Source organism: Aotus nancymaae, unplaced genomic scaffold (genome assembly GCF_030222135.1).
Source record: "Aotus nancymaae isolate 86718 unplaced genomic scaffold, 86718_ANA_hifiasm-v0.15.2.pri h1tg000010l, whole genome shotgun sequence".
Lineage (NCBI taxonomy): Eukaryota > Metazoa > Chordata > Mammalia > Primates > Aotidae > Aotus > Aotus nancymaae.
In genome coordinates this window covers 42,997,297-43,021,791 of record NW_026988421.1, presented here as the reverse complement: position 1 = coordinate 43,021,791, position 24,495 = coordinate 42,997,297, and the positions used below count along the sequence as shown (strand labels likewise).

Sequence of the window (24,495 nt, the reverse complement as noted above, 5' to 3'; positions counted from 1 at the left end):
GATATCCCTTCATCATTTTTTATTGTGTCTATTTGATTCTTCTCTTTTCTTCTTTATTAGTCTGGCTAGTGGTCTATCTATTTAGTTAATCTTTTAAAAAAACAGCTCCTGTATTCATTGATTTTTTTAAAGGGTTTTCATATCTCTATATCCTTCTGTTCTGCTCTGATCTTAGTTATTTGTTGTCTTCTGCTAGCTTTTGAATTTGTTTGTTCTTGCTTCTCTAGTTCCTTTCATTGTGATGTTAGGGTGTTGATTTTACATCTTCCCTGCTTTCTCCTGTGGGCATTTAGTGCTATAAATTTCCCTCTACACACTGCTTTAGCTGTGTCCCAGAGATTCTGGTACACGTGTCTTTGTTCTCATTGGTTCCAAAGAACTTATTTATTTCTGCCTTAATTTTGTTATTTACCCAGTAGTCATTCAGGAGCAGGTTGTTCAGTTTCCATGTAGTTGTGCAATTTTGAGTTTCTTAATCCTGAGTTCTAATTTGATTTCACTGTGGTCTGAGAGACTGTTTGTTATGATTTCCATTCTCTTATATTTGCTGAGTAGTGTTTTACTTCCAATTATGTGGTCAATTTTAGAATAAGTGCCATGTGGTGCTGAGAAGAATGTATATTCTGTTGATTTGGGGTGGAAAGTTCTATAGATGTCTATTAGCTCTGCTTGCTTCAGAGCTGAGTTCAAGTTCTGAATATTCTTGTTAATTTTCTGTCTCATAGATCTTTCTAATATTGACAGTGGGGTGTTAAAATCTCCCACTGTTATTGTGTGGGAGTCTAAATCTCTTTGTAGGTCTCTAAGAACTTGCTTTATGGATCTGGGTGCTCCCATATTAGGTGCATATATATTTAGGATAGTCAGCTCTTACTGTTGCATTGATCCCTTTACCATTATGTAATACCCTTCTTTGTCTTTTTTTGATCTTTGTTGTTTAAAGTCTGTTTTATCAGAAACTAGGATTGCAACCCCTGCTTTTTTTGGCTTTCCATTTGCTTGGTAAAGCTTCCTCTATTCCTTTATTTTGAGCCTATGTGTGTCTTTGCACCTGAGATGGGTCTCATGAATACAGCACACCAATGGGTCTTGACTCTTTATCCAATTTGCTAGTCTGTACCTTTTAACTGGGGCATTTAGCCCATTTATATTTAAGGTTAATATTATTACGTGTGAATCTGATCATGTCATTATGATGCTAGCTGCTTGTTTTGCCCATTATTTGAGCAGTTTCTTCAGTGTCAATAGTCTTTACAATTGGCATGTTTTTGCAGTGACTGGTACTGGTTTTTCCTTTCCATATTAGGTGCTTCCTTCAGGAGGTCTTATAAGGCAGGCCTGATGGCGGCAAAATCTCTCACCATTTGCTTGTCTGTAAAGGATTTTATTTCTCCTTCACTTAAGAACCTTAGTTTGGCTGGATATGAAATTCTGGGTTGAAAAGTCTTTTCTTCAAGAATGTTGAATATTGGCCCCTACTCTCTTCTGGCTTGTAGGGTTTCTGCAGAGACTGTGAGTCCAATGAACTTCCCTTTGTGGGTAACCCAACTTTCTCTCTGGCTGCCCTTAACATTTTTTCCTTCATTACAACCTTGGTGAATCTGATGATTATGTGTCTTGGGGTTGCTATTCTCAAGGAGTATCTTTGTGGGGTTCTCTGTATTTCCTGAATTTGAATGTTGGTCTGTCTTGCTAGGTTGGGGAAGTTTTCCTGGATAACAGGCTGAAGAGTGTTTTCCAACTTGGTTCTATTCTCCCCATCACTTTCAGGTACACCATTCAAATGTAGGTTTGGTCTTTTCACATAGGCCCATATTTCTTGGAGGCTTTGTTCATTCCTTTTCATCCTTTTTTCTCTAATCTTGTCTTCCCACTTTATTTCATTAGGTTGATCTTCAATCTGTGATATCCTTTCTTCTGCTTGATTGATTCAGCTATTGATATATGTGTATGCTTCATGGAGTTCTCGTGCTGTTTTTTTTCAACTCCATCAGATCGTTTATGTTCTTCTCTAAACTGGTTATTCTAGTTAGCAATTTCTCTAACCTTTTTTCAAGGTTCTTAGCTTCCTTGAATTGGGTTAGAACATGCTCCTTTAGCTAAGAGGAGTTTGTTACTACTCACTTTCTGAAGCCTACTTCCGTCAATTCATCAAACTCATTCTCCATCCAGTTTTGCTCCCTTGCTGGTGAGGAGTTGTGATCCTTTAGAGGAGAAAAGGCAACTGGTTTTTAGAATTTTCAGACTTTTTGTGCCAGTTTTTCCTCAGCTTCATAGATTTATCTACCTTTGGTCTTTGATGCTGGTGATCTTTAGATGGGGTTTATGTGTGGACATCATTTTTATTGATGTTGATGCTGCTCCTTTGTTTCTTAGTTTTCCTTCTAACAGTCAGGCACCCCTGCTGCACGTCTGTTGGAGTTTTCTGGAGGTCCACTCCAGATCCTGTTTGTCTGGGTATCACCAGTGGAGTCTGCAGAACAGCAAAGATTGCTGCCTGTTCCTTCCTCTGGAAGCTTCGTCCCAGAGGGGCACCTGCCAGATGCCAGCCAGAGCTCTCCTGTATGAGGTGTCTGATGACACCTCTTGGGAAGTGTCTCCCAGTCAGGAAGCATGGGGATCAGGGAACCACTTGAGGAGGCAGTCTGTCCCTTAGCAGAGCTCGAGTGCTCTGCTAGAATATGTTATTTTTGCCTCAGGAGTTGCAGTAATAATAGATAATACAAAAATTTATTGAGTGCTTCACTATAGGCCAAAAGTCACTCAGGCAGGCCTGAGGGGAAGCCCAGTTCTGCTAGTGCTGTGGGATTCACATGGGTATTAGTCTGCTCTCAAAGTGCTATGAAGAACTACCTGAGATTGGATAATTTATGAAGAAAAGAGGTTTAAGTGACTCACAGTTCCACAAGTTTAACTGGAAGCATGACTGGAAGGCCTCAGAAAACTTACAATCATGGTAGAAGGCAAAGAGGAAACAAGCACCTTCTTCTAATGCCAGCAGGATAGGGTGGTTGATGGGGGAAGTGCCAGACATTTAAACCATCAGATGTTGTAGGAAATCACTCAGTGTCGTGAGAATAGCACAGGGGAAATCTGCCACCATAATCCAATCATCTCACCAGGTCCCTCCTCTGACACATGGGGATTACAATTCGATAAGGGCTTTGGGTGTGGACACAGAGCTAAACCATATAAACACACAAGTTCCCTGTTTCAATGCACACCCTCTTGACTACAGAAATAAGACCAATGCAAATTAAACTTACACTTACAAAATGGGATAATACCTGCTTTATGAGGTTTGAGAAAAGATTCAGTAAGTTAATCATATCTACCCTGTGTCTATTATGTAGCAAGCACGTCATAAATGTTAGCTATTGTTACTTGCAAATAATTTTAACTTTACTTGGGTCAACTTCTTCCTGTTATTCAATCCCTGATTCTATTAAAGGCAAGAAAGGGTGTTTAGGTCAATGAGGGTAATATAACTTCAAGATGAAAAAGAACTGGCCATGTGTTTAACCATGCAGTCTATCCACAGCCATCTACTCCCTACATGGACATTGATGACACACCCATCATGCATGGAGCACTGGGTTAGGCCTCTGTGGGGAAAGTCAAAAGGAAAATGGCACAACTCATACCAGTGCTCAAAGAACATCATCAACTTATCGTTAACCACAAACACTTGCGGAATATTCCCCATATGCTAGGTAGTGCTCTAAGCACTGTGTTTGTATGTGTACACACTTGTAAACATATATATTTACTCTTTTAATCCTCAAAATAACCCTTTAAAGTATTACTTATTATCCCTAATTTACAGATGAGAAACTGAGGCACAGAGAGAAATTATAACTTGCTCTAGGTTGTGCAGCCTGTAATTGGCAGAGCTGAGATTCAACTCCTGGCTATTCGGTTTCAGAGTCTTAGGCTCCTAACCACTTGATAAGCTGCCTCTCCCTAGACAAAAATAAAGTATGGTGTTTGTAGGTAAGTTGTGCTATCTTCACACATAACAGAAAGAACAAGAGGCCTTTAACTACAAAATGATGTGTTTAAGCACACCATAGCAACCCAGACTGAAAGTCATCCAAAAAACACTTCTGTCTGTCACCTTGAAGAGGCATCTTCTCAGTTATTTAGCACATGCTGCAGGGAAAGAGGAGGGCTAAGAACCTGGGCTTAGAAGTCAGACATGACTGTATTTTATTGGTAGATCCTCCAATGACAGCTCTGTGGTCTTCAGGAAATAAATTACTTGACCTCTCTCTGTGATTCAATATCTTCATTGTAAGGGTTCAATGAGAAAATATATGAAAGAGTTTAGTTCTAGGACATGGCTCTAAGTATTAAATAAATAAAATAACAAAAATACTAACTAAATAAATATAATTGTTGTTGCTGTTTTGCTTCAAGACTCATTCTTAAGCAATATGTAAGAGCACCAAGTAAACAATATCAATCTATAAACCAAAAAGTATGTAACTTACAGGGTTTGAAATACATTGTAGATTCATTATGATATCAATAAGTATGAAATATTAGAGCCCAGAAAGTATGATAAATCTGTATTTCAAAATGCTAGAGAATAAAAAATTCTTTCATCTTATGAGATAAGAGCAGTTGTGTATTGAGGGACGACTCTGTCCTCAGTCCTATAACAGGTACTACACAGATGTTACTCAGTCTTCAAAACCACTCAGGGGAAAAGAGGGAGAGCCAAGATGGCCGAATAGGAACAGCTCTGGAGTGAAGTTCCCAGTGAGAACAATGCAGAGGGTGAGTGATCACCACATGTCCAAACGAGCTTTTACTGCCCACAGACCAGGAAATTCCTGGGCTGAAAAGCACCACAAGTTTCCAGCACGGCTGTTTCAGCCTGTACAATGGGTCTCCACACAAAAATTTACACAAATCTGGGCAGCTGTTTCAAGGGGCACCTGGAACACCCAGGATAAAGAGCCACCCATTCAACTGAAAAAAAAACAGGGGCTGAAACAGGGAGTCTGGTGATCTGGTTCAGTGGGTCTCACCCTCACAAAGACCGGCAGTCTGAAACACTCTGGATTGAGAGTTTTGCAGCAAGTGCAGCTGGACCCAGGACAGTCCAGCTTGGTGGGGGGAAGGGTGTCAGCCATTACCAAGGCAGTCCGCCATTGCCAAGACAATCCACCTTTAATGAGGCATTTCGAGATTATCCAGGCAGTCCGCCATTACTGAAGCAGACTACCAATACCAAGGCAGATCTAACTGTACCTCTGTAAACAAAACCACAAGGAAGTTCACACAGCAGCTGGGCAGAGCCCACAGAAGCTCAGTAATACCTCTGCTGGCAGACTGTGATGAGACTACCTCCTTGCTGGGCAGGGCATTTCTGAAAAAAAGGCAGCGTCACATCAAGAACTTATTTAAAAAGCCCCACCTTCCCAGGATGGAGCACCTGGGAAAAAAAGCAATTATGAGTTCCACTGCAGCAGACATAAACATAGCTGCCCAGCAGCTCTGAATGGAACAACAGAGCTCCCAGCTCAGCACTTGAGCTCCTATGAGGAAGTCTCCTCAAGCAGCTCCCTGACCCCTGTATATCCAAAGAGGCACCTCATAAAGGAGAGCTCAGGCTGACATCTGGCGGGTACCCTTCTGGGACACAGATAACAGAAGAAGAAACTGGCAGCAACCCTTACTGTTCTGCAGTGGCCACAGGTAATCCATAGGCAAGTAGGGTCTGGAGTGGACCTCCAGCAGGCCTACAGCAGAGGGGCCTGACTGTTAGAAGGAAAACTAAAAAACAGAAACAAATAACTTCAACATCAACAAAAAGGATGTCCACTTGGAGACCCAATCCGAAAGTCACCAACTACAAAGACCACAGGTAGATAAATCCACAAAGATGGGAAGAAACCAGCACAAGAAGGATGAAAACACCCAATACCAGAACACCTCTCCTCCTCCAAGGAATCACAACTCCTCACCAGCAAGGGAACAAAGCTGGATAGAGAATGAGTCTTATGAACTAAGAGAAATAGGCTTGAGAAGGTGGGTAATAAGAAACTTCTCTAAGCTAAAAGAACATGTTCTACCCCAATGCAAAGAAACTAAGAACCTTGAAAAAAGGTTAGACGAAATGCTAACAAACAGACAGCTTAAAGAAGAATATAAACAACTTGATGGAGCTGAAAAACACAACACTAGAACTCTGCGAGGCATACACAAGTTTCAATAGCCGAATTGACCAAGCAGAAGAACAGATATCAGAGATTGAAGATCAACTCAATGAAATAAAATGAGAAGGCAAGATTAGAGAAAAAAGAGTGAAAAGGAATGAACAAAGCCTCCAAGAAATACAGGATTATGTGAAAAGACCTAATCTACGTTTGATAGGTGCACCTGAATGTGACAGAGAGAATGAATCCAAGCTGGAAAACACTCTTCAGGATATTATCCAGGAGAATGTCCCCAACCTAGCAAGGCAGGCCAACATTCAAGTCCAGGAAATACAGAGAACACTACAAAGATATTCCTCAAAAAGAGCAACCCCAAGGCACATAATAGTCAGATTCGCCAGGGTTGAAATGAAGGAAAAAATGCTAAGGGTAGCCAGAGAGAAAGGTCGGGTTACCCACAAAGAGAAGCCCATCAGACTCACAGCAGATCTCTCAGCAGAAACCCTACAAGCCAGAAGAGAGTGGGGGCCAATATTCAACATGCTTAAAGACAAGAACTTTCAACCCAGATTTTCATATCCAGCCAAACTAAGCTTCATAAATGAAGGAGAAATAAAATCCTTAATGAACAAGCAATCGCTGAGAGATTTCGTCAACACCAGGCCTGCCTTTCAAGAGCTCCTGAAAGAAGCACTAAACATAGAAAGGAACAACCAACACCAGCCACTCAAAAAACGTACCAAATGGTAAAGACCATCGACACAATGAAGAAACTGCATCAACTAATGGGCAAAACAAGCAGCTAGCATCAAAATGGCAGGATCAAATTCACACATAACAATATTAACCTTAAATGTAAATGGGTTAAATGCCCCAGTCAAAAGACACAGACTGGCAAATTGGATTAAAAGTCAAAACCCCTCCATGTGCTGTATTCAGGAAACCAATCTCACATGCAAGTACACACATGGGCACAAAATAAATGGATGGAGGAAGATTTACCAAGCAAATGGAGAGCAAAAAAAAGCCGGAGTTGCAATCCTAGTCTCTGATAAAATAGACTTTAAACCAACAAAAATCAAAAGAGACAAAGAAAGGCATTACATAATGGTAAAAGGATCAATGCAAAATGAAGAGCTAACAATCCTAAATATATACACACCCAATACAAGAGCACCCAGATACATAAAATAAGTTCTTAACGACCTACAAAGAGACTTAGACTTCCACACAATAATAGTGGGAGACTTTAACACTCCACTGTCAATATTAGACAGGTTAATGAGACAGAAAATTAACAAGGATATCCAGGACTTGAACTCAGATCTGGACCAAGCAAACCTAATAGACATCTACAGAACTCTCCACCCCAAATCCAGAGAACATACATTCTTCTCAGCACCACATCACATCCACTCTAAAATTGACCACATAATTGGAAGTACATCACTCCTCAGCAAATGCAAAAGAACAGAAATCATAACAAACAGTCTCTCAGACCACAGTGCAATCGTATTAAAACTCTGGATTAAGAAACTAACTCAGAACTGCCCAATTTCATGGAAACTGAACAACTGGCTCTTGAATGTTGACTGGATAAACAATGAAATGAAGGCAGAAATAAATATGTTCTTCAAAACCAATGAGAACGAAGACACAACGTACCAGAATCTCTGGAATACATTTAAAGCAGTGTCTAGAGGAAAATTTATAGCAATAAATGCCCACATGAGAAGCAAGGAAAGATCTAAAATCAACACCCTATCATTAAAATTGAAAGAGCTAGAGAAGCGAGATCAAAAAAACTCAAAAGCTAGCAGAAAACAAGAAATAACTAAGATCAGAGAAGAACTGAAGGAGATAGAGACACAAAAAAATCCTTCAAAAAATCAGTAAATCCAGGAGCTGGTTTTTTGAAAAGATCAACAAAATATACAGACCACTAGACAGAATAATAAAAAGAGAAGAATCAAATAGGTGCAATAAAAAACAATAAAAGGGATATCACCACTGATTCCACAGAAATACAAACTACCATCAGAGATTACTATAAACAACTCTATGCACATAAACTAGTAAACCCAGAAGAAATGGATAAATTCCTGGACACTTACACCCTCCCAAGCCTAAACCAGGAAGAAGTTGAAACCCTGAATAGACCAATAACAAGGGCTAAAGTTGAGGCAGCAATTAATAGCCTACCAACCAAAAAAAGCCCAGGTCCAGATGGGTTCACAGCCAAATTCTACCAGAGGTACAAAGAGGAACTGGTACCACTCCTTCTGAAACTATTTCAGACAATATAAAAAGAGGGAATCCTTCCCAAATCATTTTATGAGAACAACATCATCCTGATACCAAAACCTGGCAGAGACTCAGCAAGAAAAGAAAACTTCAGGCCAATATTCATTATGAACATAGATGCAAAAAATCTTCAATAAAATACTGGCAAACTGATTGCAACAGCACATCAAAAAGCTTATCCACCATGATCAAATAGGCTTCATCCTGGGGATGCAAGGCTGGTTCCACATATGCAAGTCTATAAACGTAATCCACCACATAAACAGAACCAAAGACAAAAACCACATGACTATCCCAAAAGATGGAGAGAAGGCCTTCAACAAAATTCAACAGCCTTTTATGCTAAAAACTCTCAATAACTAGGTATCGAAGGAACATATCTCAAAATAATAAAAGCTATTTATGACAAACCCAAAGCCAATATCATACTGAATGGGCAAAAACTGGAAGCATTCCCTTTGAAATCTGGCACTAAACAAGGATGCCCTCTCTCACCACTCCTATTCAATATAGTATTGGAAGTCCTAGCCAGAGCAAGTAGGTAAAAAAAAAAAGAAAGAAAGGGTATTAAATTAGAAAAAGAGGAAGTCAAATTGTCTCTTTTTGCAGATGACATGATCATGTATTTAGAACACGCCATTGTCTCAGCCCAAAATATCCTTAAAATGATAAGTAACTTCAGCAAAGTCTCAGGATACAAAATCCATGTGCAGAAATCACAAGCATTCCTATACACAAATAACAAACTAAAAGACAGCCAAATCATAAGCAAACTCCCATTCACAATTGCTACAGAGAGAATAAAATATCTAGGAATACAACTAACAAAGGATGTAATGGACCACTTCAAGGAGAACTATGAAACACTGCTCAAGGAAATCAGAGAGGACACAAATAGATGGAAAAACATTCCATGCTCATGGTTAGGAAGAATCAATATCGTGAAAATGGCCATACTGCCCAAAGTAATTTATCGATTCAACACTATCCCCATCAAGCTACCTAAGACACAGAACTGGAAGAAAACACCTTAAACTTCATATGGAACCAAAAGGAGCCTGCATGGCCAAGGTAATCCTAAGCAAAAAGAACAAAGATGAAGACATCATGCTACCTGACTTCAAACTATACTACAAGGCTACAGTAATCAAAACAGCATGGTACTGGTACCAAAACAGAGATATAGACCAATGGAACACAACAGAGGCCTTGGAGGCCACACCACACATCTACAACCAACTGATCTTTGACAAACCTCACAAAAACAAGCAATGGGAAAAGGATTCCCTGTTTAATAAATGGTGTTGGGATAACTGGCTAGCCATGTGCAGAAAACAGAAACTGAACCCCTTCCTGACACCTTACACTAAAATTAACTACAGATGTATTAAAGGCTTAAACATAAGACCTAACACCATAAAAACCCTAGAAGAAAACTTAGGCAAAACCATTCAGGACATAGGCATAGGCAATGACTTCATGACTAAAACACCAAAAGCATTGGCAACAAAAGCCAAAATAGATAAACAGGATCTAATTAAACTCCAGAGCTTCTATACAGCAAAAGAAACAATCATTAGAGTGAACTGGCAACCAACAGAATGGGAAAACATTTTTGCAATCTACTCATCTGACAAAGGGCTAATATCCAGAATCTACAAACAACTAAAACAGATTTAGAAGGAAAAAAACAAACAAACCCATTCAAAAGTGGGCAAAGGACATGAACAGACACTTTTCAAAAGACATATAAGAGGCCAACAAACATGAAAAAATGCTCATCATCACTGGTCATTAGAGAAATGAAAATCAAAACCACATTGAGATACTATCTCATGCTAGTTAGAATGGTGATTATTAAAAATTCTGAAGACAACAGATGCTGGAGAGGATGTGGAGAAACAGGAACACTTTTACACTGTTGGTGAGAGTGTAAATTAGTTCAACCATTGTGGAAGACAGTGTGGCCATTCCTCAAGGACCTAGAAATAGAAATTCCATTTAACCCAGCAATCCCATTACTTGGTATATATCCAAAGGATCAAAAATTGTTCTATTATAAAGACACATGCACACGTATGTTCATTGTGGCACTGTTTACAATAGCAAAGACCTGGAACCAACCAAAATGCCCATCGATGATAGACTGGACAGGGAAAATGTGGCACATTTACACCATGGATACTATGCAAACATAAAAAATGAGGAGTTCATGTCCTTTGCAGGGACATGGATGAATCTGGAAACCATAATTCTCAGCAAACTGACACAAGAACACAAAATCAAACATTGCATGTTCTCACTCATAAGCAGGTGTTGAACAAGGAGAACACATGGATACAGGGAGGGGAGCATCACATACTCGGGTCTGTTGTGGGGGACTAGGGAAGGGTCAGTGGGGGTTAGGGAGGTTGGGGAGGGATAACCTGGGGATAAATGCCAGATATAGGTTACAAGGGGATGGAGGCAGCAAACCACATTGCCATGTATATACCTATGCAACAATCCTGCATGATCCGCACGTACACCCCAGAACCTACAATTTTTAAAAATGTGAAAAAAAAAACCACTCAGGGGTTTGTCAAATGATCCTGATTTTACAGATGAGGATTCTGAGCTTCTCAGAGGTTAAATAATTGACTCCAGGTCACACTACCAATAAACAGCAGAGTCTATTACTTAAAACCAAAAGACTTAACCAGTGAGGCAGTCAGAAACATAGCCATTCCACAAAGCATTTCCATGGCACCAATCAGGATTTCATTGAGCAACATTCCAATATTATCCATCTCTAAATCTCCATTATGCATACTGTGATTTCAAGAAGCCTAGGCTGGGTAGTGGCTCACACCTGTAACTTTGGGAAGCCAAGGTGAAAGGATCGCTTGAGCCCAGGAGCTCTAGACCAGCCTGGGCAACATAGGAAGACTTCTGTCTGTATTAAAAAAAAAAAAAAAATTAAAACTAGCCAGGCTGATGTGAGAGAATTGCTTGAGCCCAGGAGGTTGAGGCTGCAATGAGCCATGATTGCAATGGAGCAGCCCGACCTGTTTCCAAAAAAAAAAAAAAAAAGGAAGCAGCCTAAATCAGACTGGGCAGTCATGATATGCCACCAGGCAAAGTGACATACTACTAGAAATCTCATTCCGCCATCCAGTTTAGTCAGAATGTCCCTTGGAAACATTGTCAGAGATGGGTAATTCACAAATTGCCATAGCTATCCAAAAGTGACTATATTTCCACAGCAACACATTGGTTCCCACATCTAGAACATAGGGAAAACAAAGGAATATCAATGGCATTAGACAGGGTTGTTTTTCAGGTAAGTATGGATACAGAAGGAAAAAGTAAAGCTAAAGATTCATTTATAATTTTGTTGATAGCAGAACATCCTTACCACTAATATTCAAATCAATTACTTGTAAACATTTTTGTTTATGGTTTTCTATGTGTCACCTGTCCTCAAGAAAAAAGAAGGCAGCAAGAAAGTTACTGTGTAAATTCTAAGACTCCAGTCTGCCTCTAATACTTGCAGGCTATAATTGCCATCCGTGAAAGGGCAGAGTCCATGTTTTGGTGACCACTGTATCCTTACCACAGCACAATGTCAGGTAAACTTAGGCCTTCAATAAACATGGATGGATGTTCACACTCAGCCATAATACAAAGTGCAGAGAAGAAAGGTGTGAGGGGCTGCCTGAGGAGGATTATGTATTATTAAACTGTTCTTTGTAACTTTATAGTCATAAAAACGTGGAATTACAGGAGGTTTGATTTTCTGAATTTTTTTTTTAATGAGCACATCTTACACTTCGGGGGTGAAAAATGCCTTCCTATTCCCATTGACTATTCAAAATATTTACCAATATTATAAAATACTTACAGGTCTAAAAAAATGCCTTCTAATCGACTATTTCAGAAATATGAATCATATATGCAAAAATATACTGCTAGCATTGTGCCTGACACAGCAGAAATAAAGAAAAACAAGGCTGGGCCAACTATGGTTGAATGGAGAGACAGACTCTAAACAAATAATTACCATAATGTACCATACAATTGGTGCTTTTGGCAAAGGAGAACCTCGTACTAGAGGACCCAGAGGAGGGAATGACTAACCCTGCTTACATTTCAATTCCACACCATAAAGAAGGAGTTTTCATTCCTCCAATGTTCTTGCAATTTCCTTGTCCAACCTTCCTCATTTCCCTTAAAGCGAAAAAGCAGCACAGTCCTAAATATTCCTAAATAGCCACTGTGTTTCTCAATCATCATCTCATTCCCTGAAAACCTGCATATTGCCTTAAATAAGAAGTTTCCACAAACTAAGAATCAGCCACCCTGTTAACACACAATTTGATTATTTTAGATGAGCTTCATCAGAGTTTTTTGGCCCTAGTGTTTCCTCCACAATTCCTGGCCTTCTTATAGTCAATTAAATTGTATGTGCTTTTCTATCCAAAAATCTTAAAGACACAGACAAATGGATAGTTTTTCTAAAATTTTCTAACAACATCATTAGCAGCTCATTTCATTAAATAATCAAAAATTTACTTGATAATGCTTCACTGTGACTGAACATTAAAGTCACTTCTAAATTTCTGATAGGACAGAAAGGGAAATGGCCAGGCCACATAATTCTAATCAAAGGAAAACATATAAAAGGGCTTTCCCCCTAAGTACTGAGAAGAGGAATCTTCTTTATTTAGAGACAGGGTCTTACTCTGTCACCTAGGTTGGAGTGCAGTTAGCACCATTATAGCTCACCGTAGGCTTGAATTCCTGGGCTCCAAGCTATCCTCCTGCCTCAGCCTCCGAAATAGCTAAGACTATAAGTATGTACCACCACAACTGGCTTTTTTTTTTTTTTTTTCTGTACAGACGAGGTCTTGTTATGTTGCCCAAGCTGATCTCAAACTCCTGGCCTCAAGCAATGCTCCCGCTTGAGCCTCCTGAAGCGCTGGGATTACAGGCACAAGCCACTGCATCCAGCACAGAATTCTTTTTTTTTTTTTTTTTTTTGAGACAAAGTCTCGCACTGTCACCTAGGCTGTAGTGCAGTGGCACAATCTCAGCTCCCTGCAACCTTCGCCTCCCAGGTTCAAGCAATCCTTCTGCCTCAGCCTCCCAAGTAGCTGGGATTACAGGTGCCTGCCACCGCGCTCAGCTAATTTTTTGAATTTTTAGTACAGATGGGATTTCACCATGTTGGCCAGGCTGTAGAATCCTCTTTTTTAACAATAGTTTATATAACACATGCAACTGTAGTGTGGTTTATTTTATTTTCACTAAAAAGCTACGAGGATAATACTAAAGTGTGCCTCAGGGAAAAGGATATTGGAAGGGGAGGCACTGAAAATGTAGAAATAAACACCTTTTTCTTATTTCAAGTTTAAAAAGTACTAGATAAGATGACTGAAAACATATTGAGAAGGGAGATTTCACAAAGAGGATGGTCCCTAACACAGGACCTTCTAGGAAAACCATTTGGATGTGGTCTTTTATATAGAACAATCCCAGAAACAACAGAAATAAAAGGTTTTCTGAAAATTCAACAACTACTTCACTATTCAGAAAGTTGTCATCTCACTTAGCTAAGGCAGGCACCATCTATACCTCAGCCCCACCACCTGATTTGAAGCTTCAGATTGATCTGAAGCTTGTTATCAGTGAAAATTCCGTTATCACCCATGTGTGCTTATAGGTTTCATATTTTAAAAGGAACACATGTGTACAGACTACCTGTTAGTATCTTACTCTCTCCTCAGCTTTTACTTTTCTTAATAGTAAAAAGCTATTCTATTTGTTTGGGGAAATGCCACACTTTGTTTACTTTTTTTTTTTTAATAAATTCCCTTACCTTTGTGCATCCTATTCATTTCAAAGTGACTTAGAGCGCACTGTTCATCATGATGCAAGTGTTTGCTACACAATCACCCCCAAGCTGGTGCCCCACAGGTCTGTTAGTACTGAACCAGAGGTAAGAGCTAGCCACTGCACTACACATGTGACAAAAGTCTTCTTGAGTCCCCACAATGTCATTCACACTAGGGCCTAGCTCTTTATCTGCCCACTCCACCTGCCCTCCAAGAGGGTTGGATCCATGCATCCAACCCAATGGTCTCAACTTCTTCCTCCGGTCTGCTGCATAGTTACCCACCTTCCCTACCTGCCCACTGCTTGAATTCATGCTTGGAAGGTATACTACCTATACCGATACCACCAACTCCACCTACTAAGAATTTGGGATATGCCAGATAGCTTTAATCCTAGCAATAGTATGATAAGGCAAGCACTAATCTCATCTTACAGATAACGTTCAGAGAGAATGGTCAGTTATCAACATGCAAGTGGTAGAGCCAGGATTGCAATCCAGATTCTGAGACCAAATTCTGGCTTAGGACCGAATTATTTACATTTATATGTATACAGAAGGACCTTCAATAACATTGTTTCATTCAACTTTATTTTGTTATAACACTGATGAGGAAAAAAAATGGTTCCTGGTCAGGGTCACTGTCTGTGTGGAGACTGCATGTTCTTCTCATGTCTATATGGGTTTTCTCAGGTACTTTGGTTTCTTATCCAGTCCTTAAAGATATGTCCATTAGGTTGTCTCCATGGTCCCAGTCTGAATGAGTGTGGGTGTGTGTGAGTATGCCCTGTGATGGGACGGTGTCCTGTCCAGAATGGGTTCCCACTTTGTGCCCTGAGCTGCTGGGATAGGCTCTCCCACCCAAGACCCTGAACTAGAATAACTGGATAAATAATTATCTTACTTGTTTTTATTAATCTTTCTTAAGTATATGTATAGCTAACATCCATTTCAATGTTTAATATTAGAAGTGTTTTGGTCCTTATTTAGAAGTTTGGTGATGTTTTTGTGGTCAGAAATATGCCATAGGAACTTAACTCTTGTTTACACCAGTTAGCCCATGAGAAAATTGGTTTCTTAACAAGTTCTTTCACTTAAGAATGACAGTTTCCAAGAACCTATCAATGACATTAAGTGAAGACTTACTGTTGTCAAACCTTTCACCAAGTCAAATTATTTTTCTTAAAGCTCTAAAATTGCCAAAAGACTTTGATTTATGAGTTACCTATACAATCTTCCCCAAAATTCATGATTTGGAAGGTAGTTTTTATGTCTTTAGCCCTAAGTAAAGCAGTCTATCTTTTTTTTTTTCTTTAGAGACAGAGTTTTGCTGTTGTTGCCCAGGCTGGAGTGCAGTGGTGTGATCTCAGCTCACTGCAACCTCCACCTCCCAAGTTCAAGTGATTCTCCTGCCTCAGCCTCCCGAGTAGCTGAGACTACAGGCATGCATCATCATGCCTGGCTAATTTTGTATTTTTAGTCAAAACAGGATTTCTCCATATTGGTCAGGCTAGTCTCAAACTCCTGTCCTCAGGTGATCCACCCACCATGGCCTCCCAAAGTGCTAGGATTACGGGCATCTTTTTTTACTGCTACTTGGATTGGCTTTGGATTTCCCAGACTTGCTATGACTGTTGAAGAGACTGATAACTGATTTCTTTGAATGTGTGATTATTTCAGTTCACATAATCAATCCACCAAGTGCAGTTACCAAGTACCAAGTGCTGAGTCAGGTGCCAGGAACAGTCACAGTACGGCATAAACTCTGAGAGCTCTGAGTCTGGTGGGGCATACACAACATGCTCACAAATAAATGAAGACAGGTACCACATAAATCCAAAAAATTAGATATTGATCTTTATGAAAAAAAAATGCTGAGCTAATGCAGAGTAAAAACAGAATATTCTAAAATACTTTTCTATTTTGAGGAGACTAATGTTTCCACATAACTTTTCTAAAAACAAAAACACTATTATACAAGTATTGCAATCTCACTGAAATCTTTGACAAAGATGGTGAAAAATAAGTAAAGAGAGCTTTTCCTCTAAGAAATTCTCTTATTTAAGTTTACTTTTCTTGTGATGGAATTGGCAAAGGTCAGGATTAAAGGAGTTTTTTTCCCCTTAATACTGTTAAGATGAATTTTTCTTTTTCTACTTTAATATAACAGTCCTTCTTTTGCACTGGTTTTCAGCACAATGAATCAAAAGTACTCTTGAATATTAGTAAGTTGAGAAATACAGCTTGAAACTCTGAAAGGTCAGTGAACAAATGTTTGATAATCAGATCAGCTTTAACATAGGAATTTGAAAATGAGGAATAGGAAACTTCAGACCTTTTTTCTCTAACATTATTTGAATCATCAATTGCTAACATATGTTGTTTTGATTTATCTCTTCAGAACCTTTTAAAGGTTGTTATTGGTAAGTGAACACACACATTTTTCTTAATTATGTTCAGGACATAAATAGTAATTTACTATCATAAAAGAGAACATGTATAAATCTATATAAGGAAAACACTAAGCCTTAAATAGAAAAAAAGATAAAAGATATATATATATATAATTTATATACACATATATGTAAATTACATAAGAAAAATGGAAATGGTTAATGAACACCTGGTTAAATGAACCATGGTGCATATGATATCCTCTGCACCAATTAAAAACAAAAAAGGAAGCTGGGTGTGGTGGCACATCCCTATAATCCCAGCTACTTGGGAGGCTAAAGCAGAAGGATCACTTGAGCCCAGGAGTTCCAATCTAGCCTGGGCTACACAGTAAGACCAAGTCTCAAGGAGAAAAAATAAGGAAAGTTAAAAACCATAAATTTTATCCCCAAAATATATAGAATATAAGTTTTTAAAGCCCAGTAAAACTGTGCATCTATATATCTATCTATCTACACACACATTTAAGTATAGCAAAAGGTCTATGAAGATACACTCAACTGATAAAAGTGGCTACCTGTAGGGATGGAAAGGGAAAGAGAGAGAAGACAGTCAAAGAGGGATTTGTCTGTATAGCGTTAAAGTCTTTTGAGATGTACTCATCTATCATTTGCATGACTAAAAAGAAGTTAAAATATAGTACTGGGCACATTAAAACTAGTGTAACAAATGGACATTGTGGACATTGGCTCAATGTCACCTATTATTCAAAGGAATGTAAACTGGACCAATGCAATATTTCTTATTAAATCGACACTTTAAAATATTCAGTGCTAATGATGATAAAATGAGATGAATGCTTCTCTACACAGGGAATTATTATGCATCAGCAGCCTTAAAAATGTCCACAGTGTTTGACACAATTCCAGTTTAAATCTATCTTAAGGAAATAATTAGAAATGAGGATAAAATTTGTATCACTGTTTTCACTACTAAAATGCAAAATTATCTAATTGTTCAATAACAGAGAAATAATTTGCAAAACTGAAACATCTACACAGTTGAATAGTACACAGCCATTAAAAATTATATTTATGCAGAAATGCTTAAGATCTTAAGCGAAGACATCAGGATGCAAACTTAGTCCTAAAAGTATAAAATATGTACACAAAGAAAAAGAATAGGCAAAATACACCAAGTAAGTTAACAAAATGATAGTTGTGTTTTCACACCTTTCTTGTTCGATTTTTGTATCCACAGCAACGAGAAGAGTTTCCAGCTCATGGCAGCAGGCATGCAGACATTGCTAAGTGAATAACTTTTCCATTAAAAACAGTAACTATCATCTTAAAAAGTATCTAGTCTTTTTCATTGTGTCCTGACTCTTCATATGAAGCATGACTATGTACAGAACTTATTCTGAGAAATGCTGCTGCAAGCATTTCCTTAGAGCAAGCTTAAATTCTTTTTTTTTTTTTTTTTTTTTTTTTTTGAGACGGAGTTTCGCTCTTGATACCCAGGGTGGAGCGCAATGGCGCGATCTCGGCTCACCGCAATCTCCGCTTCCTGGGTTCAGGCAATTCTCCTGCCTCAGCCTCCTGAGTAGCTGGGATTACAGGCACGCGCCACTGTGCCCAGCTAATTTTTTGTATTAGTAGAGACGGGGTTTCACCATGTTGACCAGGATGGTCTCGATCTCTTGACCTAGTGATCCACCCGCCTCGGCCTCCCAAAGTGCTGGGATTACAGGCTTGAGCCACCGCGCCCGGCCAAGCTTAAATTCTTAATGGGCTGATTCAATGATACCACTCTATGACCTCAGGGACTAGGTGTTAAGATGGAAACTTGACTCTTTTGAACATCAGCTCTAGTGTCTCAGATGCTCTCTCACCTCTGATTTGTCACTTTTTGGGGAGAGGGGCCAAATCTGGACTTTATGGTTGTGCCCTAACCCCACTCAGAGACACAAATGTATGACGCCTCAGTGGGATTTCCTAGGCAGAGATTCACACTAGACAAATGTAGTTAGTATTACCATATTAGACTTAGTTTTTCTACATTCCTCTTCTTTACTATAGTGATATCCCCCCTTCTTGCTTCACGTCCTTTAATTGATCTAAATTCTTCCCCCATGCATATCCACTCCTTGTAATCAAAATCCTCTTTTCCAGATGGGCACAGTGCTCATGCTTGTAATCCTACCACTTTGGGAAAGATCACTTAAGTCCAGGAGTTTGAGACCAGCTTGGGAAACACAGCAAGATCCCATCTCTACTAAAAATCAAAAATTAGTCAAAAATGGTGGTGCACACCTGTAGTCCCTGCTACTCAGGAGGCTGAGGTGGGAGGATCACTTGAGCACAGAAAATTGAAGCTGCAAGCCGTGATTGTGCCACTGCATAAACAGGGCAAGTCCCTACCAAAACAAACAAACAAACAAACAAAAACCTCATTTCCTTTTGAGGATTGAATCTATCAGGAATATTTAGACTTTAAATTATGGAATATATAATTATTGAAAATTTAAATAATTAGAGCTACCAGAAATAGTTGGAGTAAAATGTTAAGACACCTTTTAATAATCATGTTTTTATTGCTTATTAAACTGCTTAATTACAAAAATAATTCTACATACAGAAAACATTTTACGTACAGTACTAAAGCTCTAAGTAGGAAATACTACCTGGAATTGCACTACTCAGAGATAATCCAAGTGAACATTTTGATTAATGCCTTTCCAGGTCTCTCCTCCATGTTCACAAAGTTTCTTTATTGAAATCGTAATCTGTTTATTATAGCCTGCTTTTCATACATTTTGGCCTATGTCATAGTTTTCTTCATACATGAAAAATATGAAAAACAAGCAATAATCATTGTCGAAGTTATGCAATAGTCTATCATACAGGTAAATTATATTTATTCAACCTCCTTTTAGATATCATCTGGGTTGCTTCCAATGTTCAGCCTCAAACAATGCTCATTAGGCATCCTCAGAGTGAAATCTCTGAACACATCACTAATCATTTCCTTAGAAATTACTCTTAGAAGTAGACTCACAGAGACAAAAGGTTGATACATTGCTTCTTGTTGAGTCCCCAGGCCTTCTAGGGAAAACAGCCCACTGAGTCATCTTAGCATTTGCATTTCTCTCAAGCTACTTTGGCTGAATTTTCCCAGTCTGTTCCTATTGCCTCTACTGTTAGTTGAATTACAACCTGGTTTTCAAGATACTCAAATGCTACGGTCTATTGGACACCCTTAGTTCAACAAACCATCTGGCTTAATGTAATACTTTAATATTTTAAAATAAGACCTAAAGTCATCCTATCCGTTCAGACTTTCTTATTCCTAAATTTTTATCCACCCATCATATCTCTAACATATTTAACTGAATGACTCATACCTATCAATGAACATCTCAGGACCCGCTACTGCTCTTGTTTGATCCTTAGTTCAAAGTATTTTTTTTTCCCACACAGTAGCTTTCTGATCAACGGACAAAGTAATCTTTTCTTCGGAAAGTTTGGGAATGTGGAACCTGTACCTCCAAATCTCAAACCCTCCTACTGTTAAGACTACTCACTTGGGATGGTGTCAGAGATAAAATGTTGGGGTACTCAGCCCTCTACCCCATTTCATAATGCTAACACTAAATTTACTTAGCATTACCCTGTTTCTTTTTGTGAAACCAAGGTGTCAGTGGGACTACATGCTGGTACTTTTTGAAATAGAAATGTTGCCTGAGTTGAACAGTAGTTGCTCAGGATTATTCCCTAGGTCATAGTGCTTTTCAATATTGTATCATCAGGAAGAATGAGGCTGCAAAGCAGAATTCAAGAAGAGTGACACCTTCATTATCAGAGCATGAAAGCCATCTAAGAAGATGGCTTCAACCATTTGTTTATTTCCCCTGCAAGTAACTAAGCTCATACCACATCCATTAATCCATAAGAATTCCATTACATATTAAATATTTGGTCAATTCTCAAGAAGGCGTTGCTACTTAGGAGGCTAGGGCAGGAGGCTTGCTTGAGCCCAACTATTCAAAGTTACAGTGAGCTATGATTATACCACTGCACTCCAACCTGGACAACAGAGTGAGATCCTGCCTTTAAAAATATGCAAACTAAGCAAATAATAATAAGGCGCTGGATAAGATGCAGATAAACCCAAAGAGCTTATCAGGAGTGCCTTTAGCATTCTGGACAGAACAATCCTTCATTGAGTGGGACTCTCCCTCTCCCAACTACTGAAAGGCATTTAGCATCCCATACCCCCAGGATGTTAAATCCTGATATACACACCCATCACTATCATTGTGACCACTGAAAATGTTCCCATGCATTTCCAAACACCAAGGAGAGGGATGACACCATTCCCCACTGACAACCTCTGTGTCTACTTAGTGGGATGGAATTCAATTCAGGAAATGACAGAAAACAATACTGATCTGCAGATGAAACTGCGAGGTAAAAGCTGTAGGTACCATTAAGTGGTCAAAGGTGATCCAAAAGAGTAAAGCAAGTTTTGATAAGAATGAGAGATGGAGACTTGTAACCTTCCCCAGAGTCCAGTCCAGGGTTAAAGTCTGTCATGAAATGCCTTTTCATCAACACCCTGGATTTCCCCTGCTTAAGCTGATTACACAGACTAATACAAGGAAAGCACTGAACTCGGTGAGCAGCACATCCTACACCCTTGCCAATGCCAACTTCCAAAACAGAGGTATTGTTCCTGTCCTCCTGCTTAGGGCAAGCGTTCTTGCCATGTGGGCATCTGGGGAAGGCAGAACAGTGAGAGCCCTGGTGAGTTGCCAGGCTTCTCCAGAGGACTCAATCACAGGCCTCACCCGTTCACTGCTGCACTGAGGAGATCAGACCCCTGCCTGGTTCCTTTCTGCCTGCATCAGCTGTGGTCAAAGGGCCATTGTTCCCAGAAGGCCAGTGTGTTTAAGCCATCTAGGAACAATGCCCCTTGTTGATCCTCTGTGCTCCAGTTGAATAAGATCATAGACTGTTTTCAGCCTTAGTCACAATCAATAGCATTACCTTTTATTGCACAGTGTTGGCAGTGATATGTTTTCTGATAACATCTTCATGCTCAAGTGAGACTGAAAAGGTCAGTGAATGAGCCATCTTTAATGGATCCTGTTCAAAATTTATTAATGACACAGTATATACTAAGTATTATATGGGACCTGATTGTCAAACTTCTGGAGCTTTCTTTAAATGCAAAGTGCTCATTTTAAAATGCACATTTCTGGGCCTCCCAAAGTCTGATTGATTCAGTAAGTTGTGGGGCATGAACCTGCAAATTAACCACCCCGACCTGTTTCTGACACAGATGATCCAGGTGTATGCTTTTTGAAGCAATGCCACAGAATAATAGTAAATTACATTCAAAACCAGCATCTTCTTCTTGATACTTTATATTCTATCTCCTTGAAATGGATCTTTCACCAGCAAAATAAACATTAAGTAAAAGTCCAATGGAAACAAGAAATCAACTTAATTATGAAAGAAAATTAGAGTCTCTGCTGTAAGGCTCACATACAGACATGATAAGCCTACACAACTAAAAGTTTTATTCATGTATATATAAAATTTACAGTTTAGTCTGCATATGAGAGTGGCTAAACTAGATGATTACTTATGTCAAAGCATACTGAATATAATTATACAGCCTCATATTTGAATATGGTCTACTAATTTTTCAGAACTTCTTAATCTTCATGAAAGAATTATCTTATCTTACAATCTGATGACCTGTATCAGACTGGCATGAAAATTAAGGCATAAAGAATTTATGCAATATGTCTAAAGGTCAATACAAGGACCTAAACATCCAGAAGGTCGTGACGTTTTCTGCTAGATTAGAAATGTCAAATAGGTTTCGTGCCACATGCCAATTCATACAGACCAGTAGACCAGAAATAGCTGCCTGGAGTGCACTAAGAAAGCCAGCCCAGGGGAAGGGTGTGGTGATAAATTATTAATTAATAGATTGGCTCATCTGGCAGGTAAAAAAATAGTGGTATCTGTGCCACATCTCATGCTAGATATGCCAAATCTCAGAGAATTTGGCAGCACTTAAAATACTCACAAATATCACTACTCTCATTCCTTCACTCAAAAAATATGAATAAGCATCCACTATATGCCAGCCACTAGAGATAAGCCAAGAGACTACTTACCAAGGGGGTCAATGTCATGCAATAAGGTAGTTTCTAGCCTACGGCTTTCTCTGACAAAATGAGATTTAAGGGGGAACTGAAGAAAGAATCGAAGTCAATAATTTGAAAGAAAAAAAGAGAGGAAAGTGGAAGTAAACGCTATTTCAGAGAAACCAAAACTAAGCCACCACGACTAGACTGAAGTGGCAGAACATGGAGGGCTGGAGATTAGTGGGCAACTGCCAGGTCACGCGAGTCACTGAGGTAATGAAATCATGATTTCAACTTAAGATGATGGGAGGTCATTGAAAGATGCTGCAGGTTTGTTTGCTGTCTGTTTTGGCTTTTAGGGGAAGGGGGAAAATTAATAGATTTGCATTTCATAAAGAGGGTGGAAAAGAGTCACAGTGAAAATGAATAGCAACTGCAGTCACCCAGATGACTGGACCAAGAGGGTGGATTTGAGATACTTCTTGGAGACAGAATCAACAGAAACTTTGTTTGGGAAAGAATACAGAAGATGACAGCATGGAAGGAGACCAAGATTCAGCTCTGATTGAAGTGCTTCAGACATATTCAATTAGAAACTCCATAAGGCAACAGGACCAACCAGGGGTGGAGACCTTAGGAAAGGACTTTTGAAAATGTGGGGGTTTCAGGCACAGAAAAGGGTAAGATCCAAAATACTAATTCTTTACCTTCTGTTTTCCAATTCTTGTTAAGTTTTATAATACTTACGCTGTTCTACTCATGAAGATTTAATCCAGTCGAGATGTCATCCTGCAAATCTCTGGTTTTCTAAATTACAGCACTTACTGTAACTTTAGCTCTCAAAGCAACTTAATTCAAGCAACCATAAACTTCTACTGAAAATATTTAAGGAGTACTATACTTTACTGCCTTATATGGTAGGCCAACATAATTTCATCTTTCATTGACTATATAACACATCATGTGACTTAACATCCAAACGAGGAGCATTAATTTTACCCCCCAGACTCTGCCTTCATAATGACTCAAGTCCCTCCCTGAAGGCCCCATTCCTTTGTGAATGGCAAACACCTAGCTCAGCTTGCCAGGTCATCTTGCCATACTCAAAGCCCACAGAGAGCAGTTGTTAAGTTGCCCCACTTGGAGACAAAACCAGAGATGAGGCCAAGATCCTCGAAAATTGAATAAAAACGCTGGCCCATGGCTGAGCCACCCATTCTGGGAGATGTTTGGGAAAGAAAGGAGGCTGTTTTGAATTTAATCAAGAGAACCAAGGTGGAGCCTCTAGAAGTTACTATCAGAACCAAACTGCAATGTTCATACACTTTAAAAAAAAAAAGGATTTTTATTCCTGAAGCCAAAGTTTTCTTTTCTAATAAAATACACCCAGGAAGAAGGCACTAAAACTTCTGCCAGTTATTTCCACTTCAAGGAGAGTGTTTTATTCTTTCCTGACAACAGGTTTTAATGGGAATAGATGAGGATGCTGGTGTCCAGAGGGTAAGAGGCTACAAGTCCCAGTCTTTTACCTGTAATCACCATGGCTGGAACCATTGTCTTTTGTCTTAAACTCCTCCACCAAAGCCACCACC

The 24,495-nt window shown here is 39.2% G+C and overlaps 1 protein-coding gene across 6 annotated transcripts in view; it reads right to left on the bottom strand.

The window, feature by feature from the left end:
* SGMS1 (sphingomyelin synthase 1) overlaps positions 1-24,495 on the bottom strand; it is a 324,408-nt gene that overhangs the window by 216,409 nt on the left and 83,504 nt on the right. The gene's annotated exons all lie outside the window — the stretch shown is intronic.